Source organism: Macaca nemestrina, chromosome 4 (assembly GCF_043159975.1).
Source record: "Macaca nemestrina isolate mMacNem1 chromosome 4, mMacNem.hap1, whole genome shotgun sequence".
NCBI classification, from domain to species: domain Eukaryota; kingdom Metazoa; phylum Chordata; class Mammalia; order Primates; family Cercopithecidae; genus Macaca; species Macaca nemestrina.
The window spans coordinates 89864736-89877858 of record NC_092128.1 but is presented as its reverse complement, the minus strand read 5'-3'; the positions used below and the strand labels follow the sequence as shown (position 1 = coordinate 89877858).

The 13123-nt window shown below is 39.7% G+C and overlaps 1 protein-coding gene across 2 annotated transcripts in view; it reads left to right on the top strand.

Annotated features, from left to right (window-relative positions):
• The window catches only part of LOC139362811 (small ribosomal subunit protein eS17-like), a 227386-nt gene extending 218179 nt beyond the window's left edge, over nt 1-9207 (top strand). Inside the window, exon 5 of one of the 2 annotated variants that reach the window (XR_011622218.1) lies at nt 8644-9207. The gene's annotated coding sequence lies outside the window, so the exon portion shown is untranslated. Of the gene's footprint in view, nt 1-3254; nt 3434-8643 lie in introns of those variants that run through there. The other variant, XR_011622219.1, reaches the window with a different exon arrangement.
• The last annotated feature ends 3916 nt before the right edge of the window (nt 9208-13123 follow it).

Sequence of the window (13123 nt, the reverse complement as noted above, 5' to 3'; positions counted from 1 at the left end):
ATATCTATCACCTCACTAGATTATAGCATTTTATTATCAAATTTCAGGAAGCGCAATCTCAAATCACTTCTCAACAATTTCAATGTATCAGCTAAGAAAGGCAAGATTTATAAATGATGACTAAAATAATATATATAACTCTAGACACTCAAAAACCTATAGCAAGATTAAACCATACAATCAGAAAGAATTAGCCTTTGGTAAAAATTACTTAGAGTAAATCATTTTTGCCACCATATCATAAACCTGTATTAAGTGACATTACTTAAAAAAAACAGTTCTGGCCAGATACAGTCATTCACACTTGTAATCCCAGCATTTTGGCAGGCTGAGGCAAGCGAATTGCTTGAGAGTCCAGGAGTTCAAGACTAGCGTGGGCAACATGGCAAGACCCTGCCTCTACAAAAAAACAAACAAAGAAACAAAACCAAACAAAAAAAGCCAGTTCTATGAAACTTAGTGGATGTTCAATATGCATGTGTTGTCAAGGAGTCGAGGATACTGTCCTTGATGATATTCAGTGCTTAGTTCTCCATGAACTTAAGTGAAAAAACTTTTTTCAGGTCACAATACCAGGAATAGCTGAGATTCTTCTGGACAGTGTATGTGTGTGTGGACACATATTTCCTTAGAGGCCCTATGAATCTTCACAGTTGTTTGTAAAACCTGTTCACATTATTTACTAGACTTTCACAGAGCTAGTTGTCTGACCCACCACTACAAAATACATGATATTGAATATACATTCTGAGGCTAATTCCGCTAAGTTTTATATTCTTCATATTCTTCTCTTTTTGATTAATTTTTCTCACTTGTCTTTAATGTGTGTTCTTGCTGATTTTTTGAAATTCATGTCATCTATCTCAAGTCTGTTTCTGGAATTAAGTTTATATTTACAAATACATGAATACTTTTATAAGATAAGTTTCTTGTTTAAGAATGTGTTGTTTCCTTTTGTACTTACTCTTGCTGTCTTTTTTGTAACAATTGATTAGATCTAAATCTCTATGTTTACTTGTACCATTGCTCACCACGGTTCTTGGAAGTGAGATTCTCAATAAGTAAAAAATATACTTAACTTTGTTTTTATAAGGGGACAAAATGGTATTTTCATAGTCCTTTCACACTTTATGTAGTAACACACAATCTTAGCTGTGTATATGAACTGCCTAGACAATGTTCTTTTGACATTTTTTCTTTATGGAGAAAATCTAAAAAGCCTGTTTTTATTCCCCTATAGATAAATTTTTTTCTCTGCATGCTTATAGGATGGCTTCTTTGTCTTTAATGGTCAACATTTTTCTGAGCATATTTATGGATATGAGTCTACTTTCATTAACTTTGCTCAGAATACAATATGCTATTCTACATTATAAACTCTGGTTTTTTTTTTTCCTACTCTGGGGAATTTTTTCTATTATGTCTTGCATTATTGCTTCTTCTCAATTTGTCTTAGTCTTTTCTTAGGAAAAGAAATTATCTCTGATTTCACAAATATTACCCTTCTTAAAATTATACTTTCTCCATTAATCCCTATGCCCTTTCCTTGTTTTATTTTTTTTTTCTTCATAGCAGTATTCACCATCTTTTTAGTTTCAGTCCTCATCTCTTCCTCACACAGACTCACTCCCATAGTAATCTCCTCCAATTACATAGCTTCAAATGCTATCCATGCTGATTAATTCCAAATTCTATCACGGAGCTCCCAACCCAGAGTTCTCTTACAAACTTGAGACTCAATGTCCAACTGCCTGCCCAACAATTCTACTTGAATTTCTAGCTGACAATTCAAAGTTTATATATCTAAAACTGAACTCTCTGTCTCCCTTGAAATGTTCACAACCTTCTCCATCTCAGTGGTTGCCGACATACCCTTTATTTTGCATAGATCAAAACACTTAGTGTCACCCTTCATTCCTCTCTCTCACACCTCATGCCTTACCTTTAAAAAATCCTGTTGGCTACTTTCAAAATATATCTGCAATCTTATCATTTCTTTCCAACTCCAGTTCCACTGCTACCACTCAAGTTCAGGTCACAATCACATGTTACCTAGATTACTGCAATGGCCTCCTAACTTGTTTCTCTGTTCCCCCAAAGAAAAGCCCATACACGCCATAGACACTGACCAGTTTCCAGCACTATTCAGCACTCTTCCTGCTGCACAGGAATGGTGTGGTCAAGTGAATACTCATGAGTTCTGAGACTGCTGATGGAGTGACATTGACGTATTATGACCAGAATGCACCACTCCTTAAATGTTTGTACCATCCTGAGAAATCAGAAGAGGACAAAATTGATGTTTTCTGCAGTCTAAGAACAAACTCCATTCCTATTCTAATTACTACAGCCACTGATTGGGAACTTCCTCGGTACTTTCTCCCAGCTGTTTTATTACACAGATCTCTGGCTGTTGAAACTACACAGGTGAAAGGTTCTTCTCTTCCAGTTCAGGGTCAACTGGTGAATGTCCAGTCTGTCAGTCTTGGTGGGAGACGGCTCTCCTCTAATAATCACTTGGATGACGGAGATAGCGGGCTAAGAAAAACAGAGGAATTGATGATGGTTCTTAGGCTTTTAGGCTAAACAGATAAACAATTTACCAAAATTTACTGATTTGCAGGGGTGGAAGGAATAGGTTATGTGAAAGTGGCAGTAAGTTTGAGATGTCTGTGAGAATCCCACATTGTGGTATCAAGTAGACAGTTTAATATTATAGTCTTCACCTCAGCAAAGATGTGACCCAGTATAGAAGTTGAAGAAATCATATGTGTCCTGTTACTATTCCTTGACAGGCAGGGCATAGATAAATTATAAAACTTCCAATTGATGTCCCCAATGTGCATTTTGTGGCTTGGGTGGTAATAGATCAACATAGAAATAGTTGCTCTTCAAACAGAAATGACTCATCAATTAATTTCCTCATTTGCCCTTCAAAGTGCAACTTTTGCATTCAGAATTGAGGGCAAATGCTTCATTTCAGTCTACAAGGTCTTGCATAACTTAGTTCTCAGTTAGAACACTAATATCAAACATGCATCAAGTACCAGGCACCATCTTAAGGGGTTAGCACTTAGGAATTTAATCATCACAACAACCTAATGATGTACATTATTTTCTCCCTTTCACAGGAAGCATGGAGAGGTAAGTAACTTATCTAAGGTTAAACAGGTAGTGAGAAGTTGAGCCATATTTGAAACCAGGCTGACTGCCTCTAGAATCCAGGCTATAATCCACTACTCTACTCTCTACAGCCACTCTGCCTTGCCAGAAAGGAAGAGCTGCTCTGGATTCTGAAACCTCTTCTAGCTCCAGTATTCTATGATTTTTATTCAAGTGCATTTTGTAACCAGTTTCTCCAGTCCTCAATTGTGATGTGTTAAGAATGTGACAATAAATTAAAGTAGAATTATAATCTAATTTAATCTGAGGGGATTGTCTAGATTCCTTTTTGTTCTATTTTTATTCTGCTTTCATTCTATCAAATTATTCCAGCAATATGAACCTCTGCTATACCTAGTAACCCATGGGAATGATACAAGAAAAAGCAGTTGTGATTGCTACTGTATTCACATGTAAAATTGAATAATCTTTCTGTCTTACCAAATTTTCTCTTAAAATTATTTCTCTTCCATTTAAAATATGTGTTAAATTTTCTACAAAAGTACCATAGAATATTTTAATGAATCTCTATTTAAAATCTGGGTGCCCAACTTTCATATAAGAATCAGCATAATGAAAATAACACTGAATTAATGTTACATAAATCTAGAAGTAGAGTTTCTTTCTCCTTTTAATTTAATTAAGTACTTCTTTCTCATAATTAAATCAGCTTGTAGTATATTTTGGAGGATGTCCCAGTTAAAACAAAATAAATTAAGTATACTTGTTCCTCAGATAGCTCAAGTCTGCTCATGTTGTTCAGAATTAATATATTTGAGTTTTTGTTTTTGTTTTTTTTTTTGAGATGGAGTCTTGTTCTGTTGCCCAGGCTGGAGTGCAGTGGTGCGATCTCGGCTCGCTGCAATCTCTGCCTCCTGGGTTCATACCATTCTCCTGCCTCAGCCTCCCAAGTAGCTGGGACTACAGGTGCCTGCCACCACGCCCGGCTAATTTTTTGTATTTTTAGTAGAGTCGGGGTTTCACCGTGTTTGCCAGGATGGTCTCTATCTCCTAACATCGTGATCCACCCACCTTGGCCTCCCAAAGTGCTGGGATTATAGGCATGAGCCACCATGCCCGGCCCTTTGTCTTTCTTTTAATTTATACAAAACTGTTACTTTTCTCCAGTCCAAAATTTGGCTGTAAAGTTAAAATTGCATTAAGGTTGCTTAAGACCGTTAGTGGATATTTTTGTTTTCCCGGTCTTCATTATATACGCTTCATATTTCCTGGAAATAGTCCTACTCTTGATGACAACTATATCTCTACAGCCCATTACAGTTAAAACAAAGAGCCTATGCAATACTTTTTGTTACTAGCTCACATCTGATAATGAAATAGAAGAGTATGTCTTATTTGATAGACATATTTCAGGGTTTCAAGACTTTTAAATTGACAGAAATCAAGACAATGAGACAAGACCAGGCAGGTTCTTATTTCTTCATTTTCTCACTGTGCTCTATCTATCTAGAACTGGTCCCAAAAGACAGAACTAACAGTTTCAGCCACACTGCTCAGTCCCAGCCATGGACAAGAGCTTCTGCCCTGTGTCTCTCCATTCATCCTCCATTCATGCTTATCCTTAACTTTGGACCTCTTAAGCACAGCATCAGCAGGGAAGATTGATATAAGGAAATACAGAGAAATAAAAAAAACCTAGGACATATTAACAAATGAAAGGCGTGGAAGGCTTGAACAGGCCCGTGGTATCAGGCCAATTCCTACATTAGTAAAAATAGCGTAGAACCTTAGTACCACAACCTTCATTTTCTTCACAATTTTTCCTGCCTTTCAGCCTAGACTCCTCAACATGTTCCAGTGTCCTCTGGCTGCCTGAGCCTTCCTGTCTTGAGAAAAAACAACATACAATCAAATTTATTCAAAGATATTAGAGATCCAATGTGCTCCCTCATGTTGGGGACATTGTGATATAAAAGAGGAGCCTGGAGAGGACAATGCCAGTCCCAAATTACTGAGTTACCAGTGATAGATTTAAAGCATGACTCTGGGAAACATAAGGTGGCTTTTGGAGGAAGTTCCTTTTACCCCATTCAAACCACCTCACTGCCTATTTCAATCATTTTTGGCACTGAAGTTTAGTCCCACAGTTGGCCACAAGGAGTATTTAGAATTAGAAGAAAACGTATTCTTATCAGTTGGAAAAATGCTTTCGGGTTACACATATGGCTGAATTGTAGAGTTAGAAATGCAGCAGCCAGAAAGAAAAAAAAAAATCATCTTTAAAGCTGGCTATTTAGACTAGATAATTTCTAAAATCCCTTCAAATTTAAATGTTTTTCAACTTTTTCAAATTACTAATTTAATTACTTCTTTTTACATCTTGGGAAACTAATATTTGGCATCAGTTCTGGCTGCTCCCTCCCCCATTCTACTTCCACTCATACAAAAACTCTTTATGTGCTCCTGAAAAAGCTATGCATGCTCATGCCTCTGTGCCTCGCCCACACTGCACCCAGCACCCGGAATCTTTTCCTTCCCCCTCCCTTTCTACTTCTTACTTGGTTCACTACCACTTGTCCTGCAAGACTAAAGCTGGTCTGGTGTGGTGGCTCACGCCTGTAATCCCAGCACTTTGGAAGGCAGAGGTGGACGGATCACCGGAGGTCGGGAGTTTGAGACCAGCCTGACATACATGGAGAAACCCCGTCTCTACTAAAAATACAAAATTAGCCAGGCGTGGTGGCACATGCCTGTAATCCCAGCTACTAGGGAGGTGGAGGCAGGAGAATCACTTGAACCTGGGAGGCAGAGGTTGCAGTGAGCCGAGATCGTGCCATTGCACTCCAGCCTGGACAACGAGAGTGAAACTCTGTCTCAAAAAAAAAAAAAAAAAAAAAAAAAAGACTAAAGCTGAACTAAAGTGTCCTTCAGAAAAACTGTAATGTATGCCTACTATAGTTTTTATGAATAATTATTTCTACTAAAGAAAATCAGGGAAACAAGAAGAGATGAATTTAAGCAAAGAAACAAGTGGCACGAGAGACATCTTAAATATCAGTGGTGTAAGCAGACCAAACAGAGACAGAAAGACCAAGTAAACATGAAATTGTCATAAAGCTTGTAAGGAACCCCATATTCATGAAGCACTCATATTCATGAGGTCTTAAATAGGCTCTTCATGATGGACATCCAATCTGGCCCACTCATTCTCTAGCCATGACAGAAAGATAAAATCCATAGCTGCTCAGCAGGCTGTTTCAAGCCCCAGCTATGGACAAGAGCAACTGCCCATTTCTCATCCTCCATTCATGCTTATCCTTAACTTTGGACCTCTTAAGCACAGTATCAGCAGGGAAGATTGATACAGGGAAACAGAAAAGAAAAATAGGACAGGTTAACATCATATACAACAGGGTCTGCGGAGCATAGTCCTTCCTGCCAGTTTACAACCTATCCTAGTATATTAAACTAGGCTGTAGATTTTCCTCTTTTTTTTTTTTTTTTTTTTTTTGCTGTATATTTCAGATTGACTCAATAAACCACGGGACGTGTCATCTGTATCTTAATTTTGTCTGTGAGCTTTTCTATGCCTTTCTGTCTGGGATATCTATAGCATTCCTGGCCACCACCATGACACGAAGGTAATTCTCCAATGCACAAAGGCACTCATCACCTCAGTCCAAGTTTGATGTCCTTCCTTGCCATTCTGTGCACACATATATCATAATATTTAGCTCCCTATGTTACAAAATTATTTTCATATTTTATTTCCCAAAATACTGTTACATATTTGTCAGGGACTAAACCTTATTACTCAGAGAACCTAAGAGACAGTGACACATTTATGTTAAATTACAAAAGAATCAATAAATCCATTGCAGTTAATTAGTGCCAGTTGAAACCAGATTTCAGATCTCCCAAATGCACCATTAGGCAGAACCAGAACCTTACAATGTCTCAAGGTCTTGAGTAGAGTGAGTGAGAACAAGACTCGTCATTTGCAGCGCTTTTACTAAGGTATCCGTGGTGGGGAGGGCAAGACATTGACCCTAGCGAACCACTAGGAAAGGTACAGTTTGACTTCTAATGTGCAGGTCACATGGAAAATAATATCATGTCCATGGAAAAATGATGACATCTGTGTTCCCCCAGTTGAGATCCACCCCGAGATCCAGTAATGACAACATATTGCCATCTTTACTCTAATTCAGCACAGAGCTCGCCCATTAGATGAATACCAATCTTAATTATAAATTGAATGGCTCTCCACCTATCTTAACTTTGTTATGACTTGGACAACAATTACAGGAAGTTTTGAATCTAAATGTCTGTACCAAGGGACAGGCAGTGTCTTTGATCAGAAACAGACAAATAATCCTGGAGCTCTTGTATTTCTCTCAAATGCATCAATTTCTTTCTTTCTCTTATTATTTAGGCCTTTTATTCCTCCTATATATAAAGTCTCATTCTTTTGTTCTCTATCACTCTTGCTCCCTTATTCCAGCTCTCTCTTTCACCTTTTCTCTCCAGATTCTGCTCCATTTCTTTTGACCTCCTTATTTTTCTTATTTTCACTTACTCTTTCCTCTTTTCTTTTTCCTTCCTTCCCTCCTTCCTTCCTTCCTTCCTTCCTTCCTTCCTTCCTTCCTTCCTTCCTTCCTTCCTTCCTTCCTTCCTTCCTTCCTTCCTTCCTTTCGAACCTCTTAAAACTTTCGTTCATTCGTTGCTTTTTTTTTTTTCAGAGTCATTTTTTTTTTTTTTTCCAGAGTCTTTGGTCTACTCCTCACTCACTCCAGCAGGGTTTCAGAGAAAGTAATCAAGGATATATCTGCATGAAGACACAAATGCAAAAGCATTTAATCCCAAAGAAAGCAGGATTCCACAGCCTGTTCCTTGTGGCAATCCACCAGAACCATGAAAGTCTTCAGAAAAGTATCAAATCATTTAATTTACAAGTTGAAAGAAGGCAGTAGAAAAGAGGAAGGATCTCTAAAATCAGAGATTGTATCTAATAATTCTGAGGAAGTGCTGAGAGTCAGTACCTTGAGATATCACATTTTTTCCATGTATCTGCAAAATACCTCTAGTTATTAATCTAAAATATGCAGTAAAATATAAGTGGAAAACTATAAAACATAATTTTCATATAGTTTTCAATGTAAAGACAGTCCAAATGCCTGAAGTAGAAATTCAAACTGTTAAAGGCATTTTGAAAAATCTTTTAGGAAAAAAATAAATAAATAAACTGTTTTTCATTGCCAAACATGGCTTGAAAATTAAGTAAAATTCAAAGTCACCAAGAGTTTTGTACAAAATTATGTCAATGTAAAATTAACATTTTGCTTAACTACATTAGTTTAGTATATTTAATGTTCTAAAAAAGTAAAAATCATAAAATCTTCAAAACTTTGAATGCCAACTCATGTTTATTCTTTTTAATTAATAAAAATGTCATAAATAAAATAGACATCTCCAAATGATATTCATTAATTGTGTGTTATTTTTGCTGTTTTTTTTTAGCTTTCTTCTTCTATGAGTGTCTTTCTAAACAAAGTTATCTAGGAAATTGTGTCCTCTTGTGGTCACTGGCAAAAACAACATGTTTTCTGTAGAAAGAACCAAACCAAACAATAGCAGCAGGACATAAGGCTTCAGGAAAAGCCATTTGTGAAAAACGGAAATCCCTTCAAGTGAAGAAAGGTGAAAGTTATGAGTAATCAGAAAGATAAATTGAACTGAAAAAAACATAGAATGTAAATCATTCAATTTATATTTAAATTACAGGTCATCGAATGATTAAAAAGAAGATGCATAATACTATGTAGAAAGACTGAGACAATGATAATAGTTCCTATGAATAACTATTTATTTATTGCATTCTTTCATCAGTTATTCCAGCAATTCTTTGATATAAGTGAGTGTGTTTTCCAACAAGGTTAATGTGCAGCTGAGACACCAACTCTCCAGCCTGCACACCCCCTGAAAAAAACAAAACAAAACAAACAAAAAAACACTCTTCAAGACTCCATACTTTTCCATATTCTGATCCTGTGCTTTCTACAGGTTAGACCTATGTGTCCTCATCCCATCCTTATGCTGAGTTCAGAATGTCAGCTATTTTAAAGATTAACATGTATTTGAAAATTTCATTTGTGGTACTGTTGGCACCCCAATTTATTGTTTTTTTTTTACTTTTTGGTTTTATTTCTGGATTGAAAACTTCACATTTTATAACTTTAGTTTTTTTTTAACTTTTAAAGCTATTTAGATAGAAAAATATTGAATCTATTGAATTTATGAATTAAATCATCATTTAAAGAGAATGAGTTTTTATTTAGGGAAAGGTGTTCAAACATCATTAAGGCTACCAGGGTCATGAAAGAAGAAAAAGCTTTACACAGTTATTGTGCTGACGTGACTTTATATTCCACTTTAATAAAATTCTCTCATTTAAACAGCAGTCCCTCTGGAGTGCTCAAAACAAGATGAAATCTAAGATATAAAACCTCATCTGATATTCACTCAATTGCAGCCTTTCTAATTTTCACTCCCTTCCGTGCGAATGCTCCTGTGCATTATTTATGCAATTCGGAGAAATTATTTCTCAGAAGTAGGAGCCAACAAACAGGTGATAGGCCATCTAAAGTCTGAGGAGAAAGAAGAGTAGGAACAGATTGAGGTACTCACCTTTTATGCAAGCTCAAACTCCAGATTTTACCAGCTTGCTAACCATTCTATAGTGTGTGTTTCTTTTCCTTATCTAAAAGTATTTATACTTGATTATTGCTAAGAGAATGTCACAGCATATTCAAACTGTCAGGATACTTAATACTTATTGTATATGGTAGGTGTGAGATTTCTAACTCTGTTACTTTTAACAGTATTTTTTGTTTCAACTTTTAACACAGCACACATTCCTCAGGCAGGATTGCAAACATGCCAAGTTTGCAATTTGAAAACAAAGATCGTTTTGAATTATCCAAGTACAAAAGAAATTTTTTTTTTCATTGAATTTTTTTTGGGGGGGACTTTATTTTAGAAGGAGGCAAAATGACTGAACTCCAGTTAATCTAGCATTCCCAAAGAAGGTAGTCCCCACTGACATCCTTACAGTTAGGCTAACCTCAGCCTCAAAAGAAAATTTCTAAGATTGTTTTTACGACCCCAAGATTGGGATTTTAGAAAGAAGTAAACTTTCAAATTTAAACGAAACATTGCAGAAGTTGCAATTATTGTTGCATATATAAGAGAATCCAGAATTATATCTGACTTGTCAACAAGTAAAAAGGGAGCCATTCTTGCAAATGTGGAAAAGAAAATTGTTAGGTAAAATGTTAGATAAGAAAGAGCTGTATATGAGCAGATTGGACTGTAAGCAGGGCGTGCTGCAGTTTGTAAAGCAGGGAGTATCTAGCTCCAGCCATTTTTTGAGAGGTAACTCCGGGACTACCTTTTGCTACAAAAGTAACATTCAAGCCTTACTTAGGAACTCAAAAGTCGTCTCATCCTCCACTCTTCGGAACAGTTCAAGAGCAATTTCTTCTTAGAACTAGTCATCAATTGTGACTCTGGCTGAAAGGTTCCATGGCCAGGATGGTTCTGGTTAGGTGTTCATTTTGAATTCCCCTCTAAGTATTCTGGCATCAGAGCGTCGCCTGAGCCTTGGGGGATCCCTGTACTCCATGGCCAGGAGCGCTCCATCAGCTAGAAGTTTTAGTGCCGGGAAAAGGGCTGGGCTCACTTGTTTAAGAACCAGTCTTTGAGATTGATGACTTTGCAAGATGGGCTGGCTAATGACCCCTGGCTGCTGCGCTGTTGTGGACTCGGTTTCTCCTCCAGCTTGTCCGCTCCCCTCCCCTTCCCCAATTCCCCTTGGTCAGGTAAGATTTCCTTACACTTTACCCACACTTTCCTGTCTTGCTTATCCGTGGCCACAAAGGAAAGAGTCCAATCATTCGATCTCTTTATTTTTGAGAAAAGAGAAAAAAAGAACAAAACAAAAATAAGATTTGATATTTATGTTTAAAAAAAAATAGCTGAAGTGGAAAAAGTTTCGAGCCTTCTGCAGCCACGTTCTAAATAAGAATTGCAGAATACTGTGCAATTCAGATTTACAAAAAGAACACTTGGTGGAGAGTGGGGCAGAATTTTTGCCGCATTCTCTAAGCGCTTCCAAGAGATAAAATCCTGTAAGCGGAACATGCAAACGCAAGGGTGCAGGGGTGACTGTTTTGAGAACTGCTAGAGTGCTACTGAAATTAAGTGGAGGTCAAGTCGAATCTGATTTTCAGAGAGACTATTTTACAATAAGGCAGCGGCTCACTGAACAGACCAGTTGACAAGCTGTAGTCACTGTTTCTGAGTATTTCTGTAAAAATGGTAAGGGACCAACTCTATCATTTGTCCCTCTCATGAAAGCACAGTCTTGTTTACACCTCGCTGGAGAAATAACACCCGCCTTCACTTCTCCGAAAAAGCTGAACCCTTCAGTCGACCCAAGGAGCTCCACACGCTAAGGTTTCCAGGACTAAAGCTGCGAGTCTCAGCGGGGAACAGCCACGTGGCCTGCCTGGGCGTCGCCTGGGCTCCTGCCTCCAGCTTGAGATATCTGCAGCCGCGAACCTTGGTCCAGCTCAGAAAGGGGCGCTTTGCTGAATTAATTGTTCCCACTGGTGTGTCCGTACTGAGGAGCCCATGAGCGGACTTTATGTGCAGGGTGCACAAAACTCGTCGCCCCCAAACGCTGCCCCCACCCCAACACTGTACTGACTCCAGCCTTTTACTTTGCCGTGTAAGGGATGGACATGAAACGGTTATTGTACCTCCATTCATTTCAAAAAGGGAACAAATATGGCATTGCAAAAGATGGGCTTCTTATCCAAGGTGGCTTTCTTTCTTGTTCACCAACTTTGTTGCTTCCAGTTTGCCAGGATCTACATTAACACCCTCTTTGTGGCTCGTTTTAACATACAGACAGAAATGCTTAAAATGTTAGTGTATCCAAGTAATTGGCATGCGTTTGGGGCCCACGAAGCCTAATTGTTCACTGGATCTGCTAGATAGTGGGGGCTGGGAGGGGGGTCTTAGAGCGGGCAGCCCCTTATGTCCGGGCGCTATCAAATTCCCACTTCACTCTTACAAGCTGGCCTTTCAGGGTCACAATGCGGGGCCTAATTTGGGGGTGGGGATGAAACGGCCACGGGGTCTCTCCCTTGGGTTGGCATTGCCAGCTGTCAGGGCCGCAGCAAAGGCGCTGCGCTGCCCCCCTCTGGCTCTGCTGCCTTCCCCACGGACTGGGTTTCCTTGCACCGAAGAGTGAACTTCTGCCTCTTTCGAGCACCTTCCGAGGCGTAGTCCTTTGGATGTTGGGGAGTGTTAGACTGGGTCGTTGTAGAGGGGAAAGGAGGGCCCAGAAGGGTGAGAGAGGAGGCCAGGACGCAAATCCTCAGCCCCCGCCGCGCGGCCACGTCTTCAGAAACGCCCAGGACCTCGGGGCTGGGCCGCGGCGGTTTGACCCTTGGAACTCCAAGGGGTTCGTCTACCTCACCATTGAGTGGGCTCCGCGGTTGACAGTTTTCTTGGCATGCCCCGCCACCCCACACCACCCCCCACCCCCAGCCTCAGCAATCCCAAATCGGCCCCACGGACCTAGAGGGCTCTTGGGCGAGATGAGACATCACCCACTGTGTAGAAGCTGTTGCCACTGCTGCTGTCACAGCCACTCCGGATGCGGCTGCCACCGCGGCCAGGACAGTCTCCTCCGGCCCCTTCCTGGGCTGCGCTAGGGTTCGGGGGCGCTGCCCGCACGCTCCGGCGGGGAAGGAAATCGCCCCGCGCCTGCCAGGGGAAGGCGACGGGGAGGGAAGGGGGAGGACGGCAAGGAGGCGGGTGGAGGGGCCGGCCGCCCGGGCCAGGTCGTTTTTGAATGGTTTGGGAGGACGAATTGTTAGACCCCGAGGAAGGGAGGTGGGACGGGGGAGGGGGACTGGAAAGCGGAAAC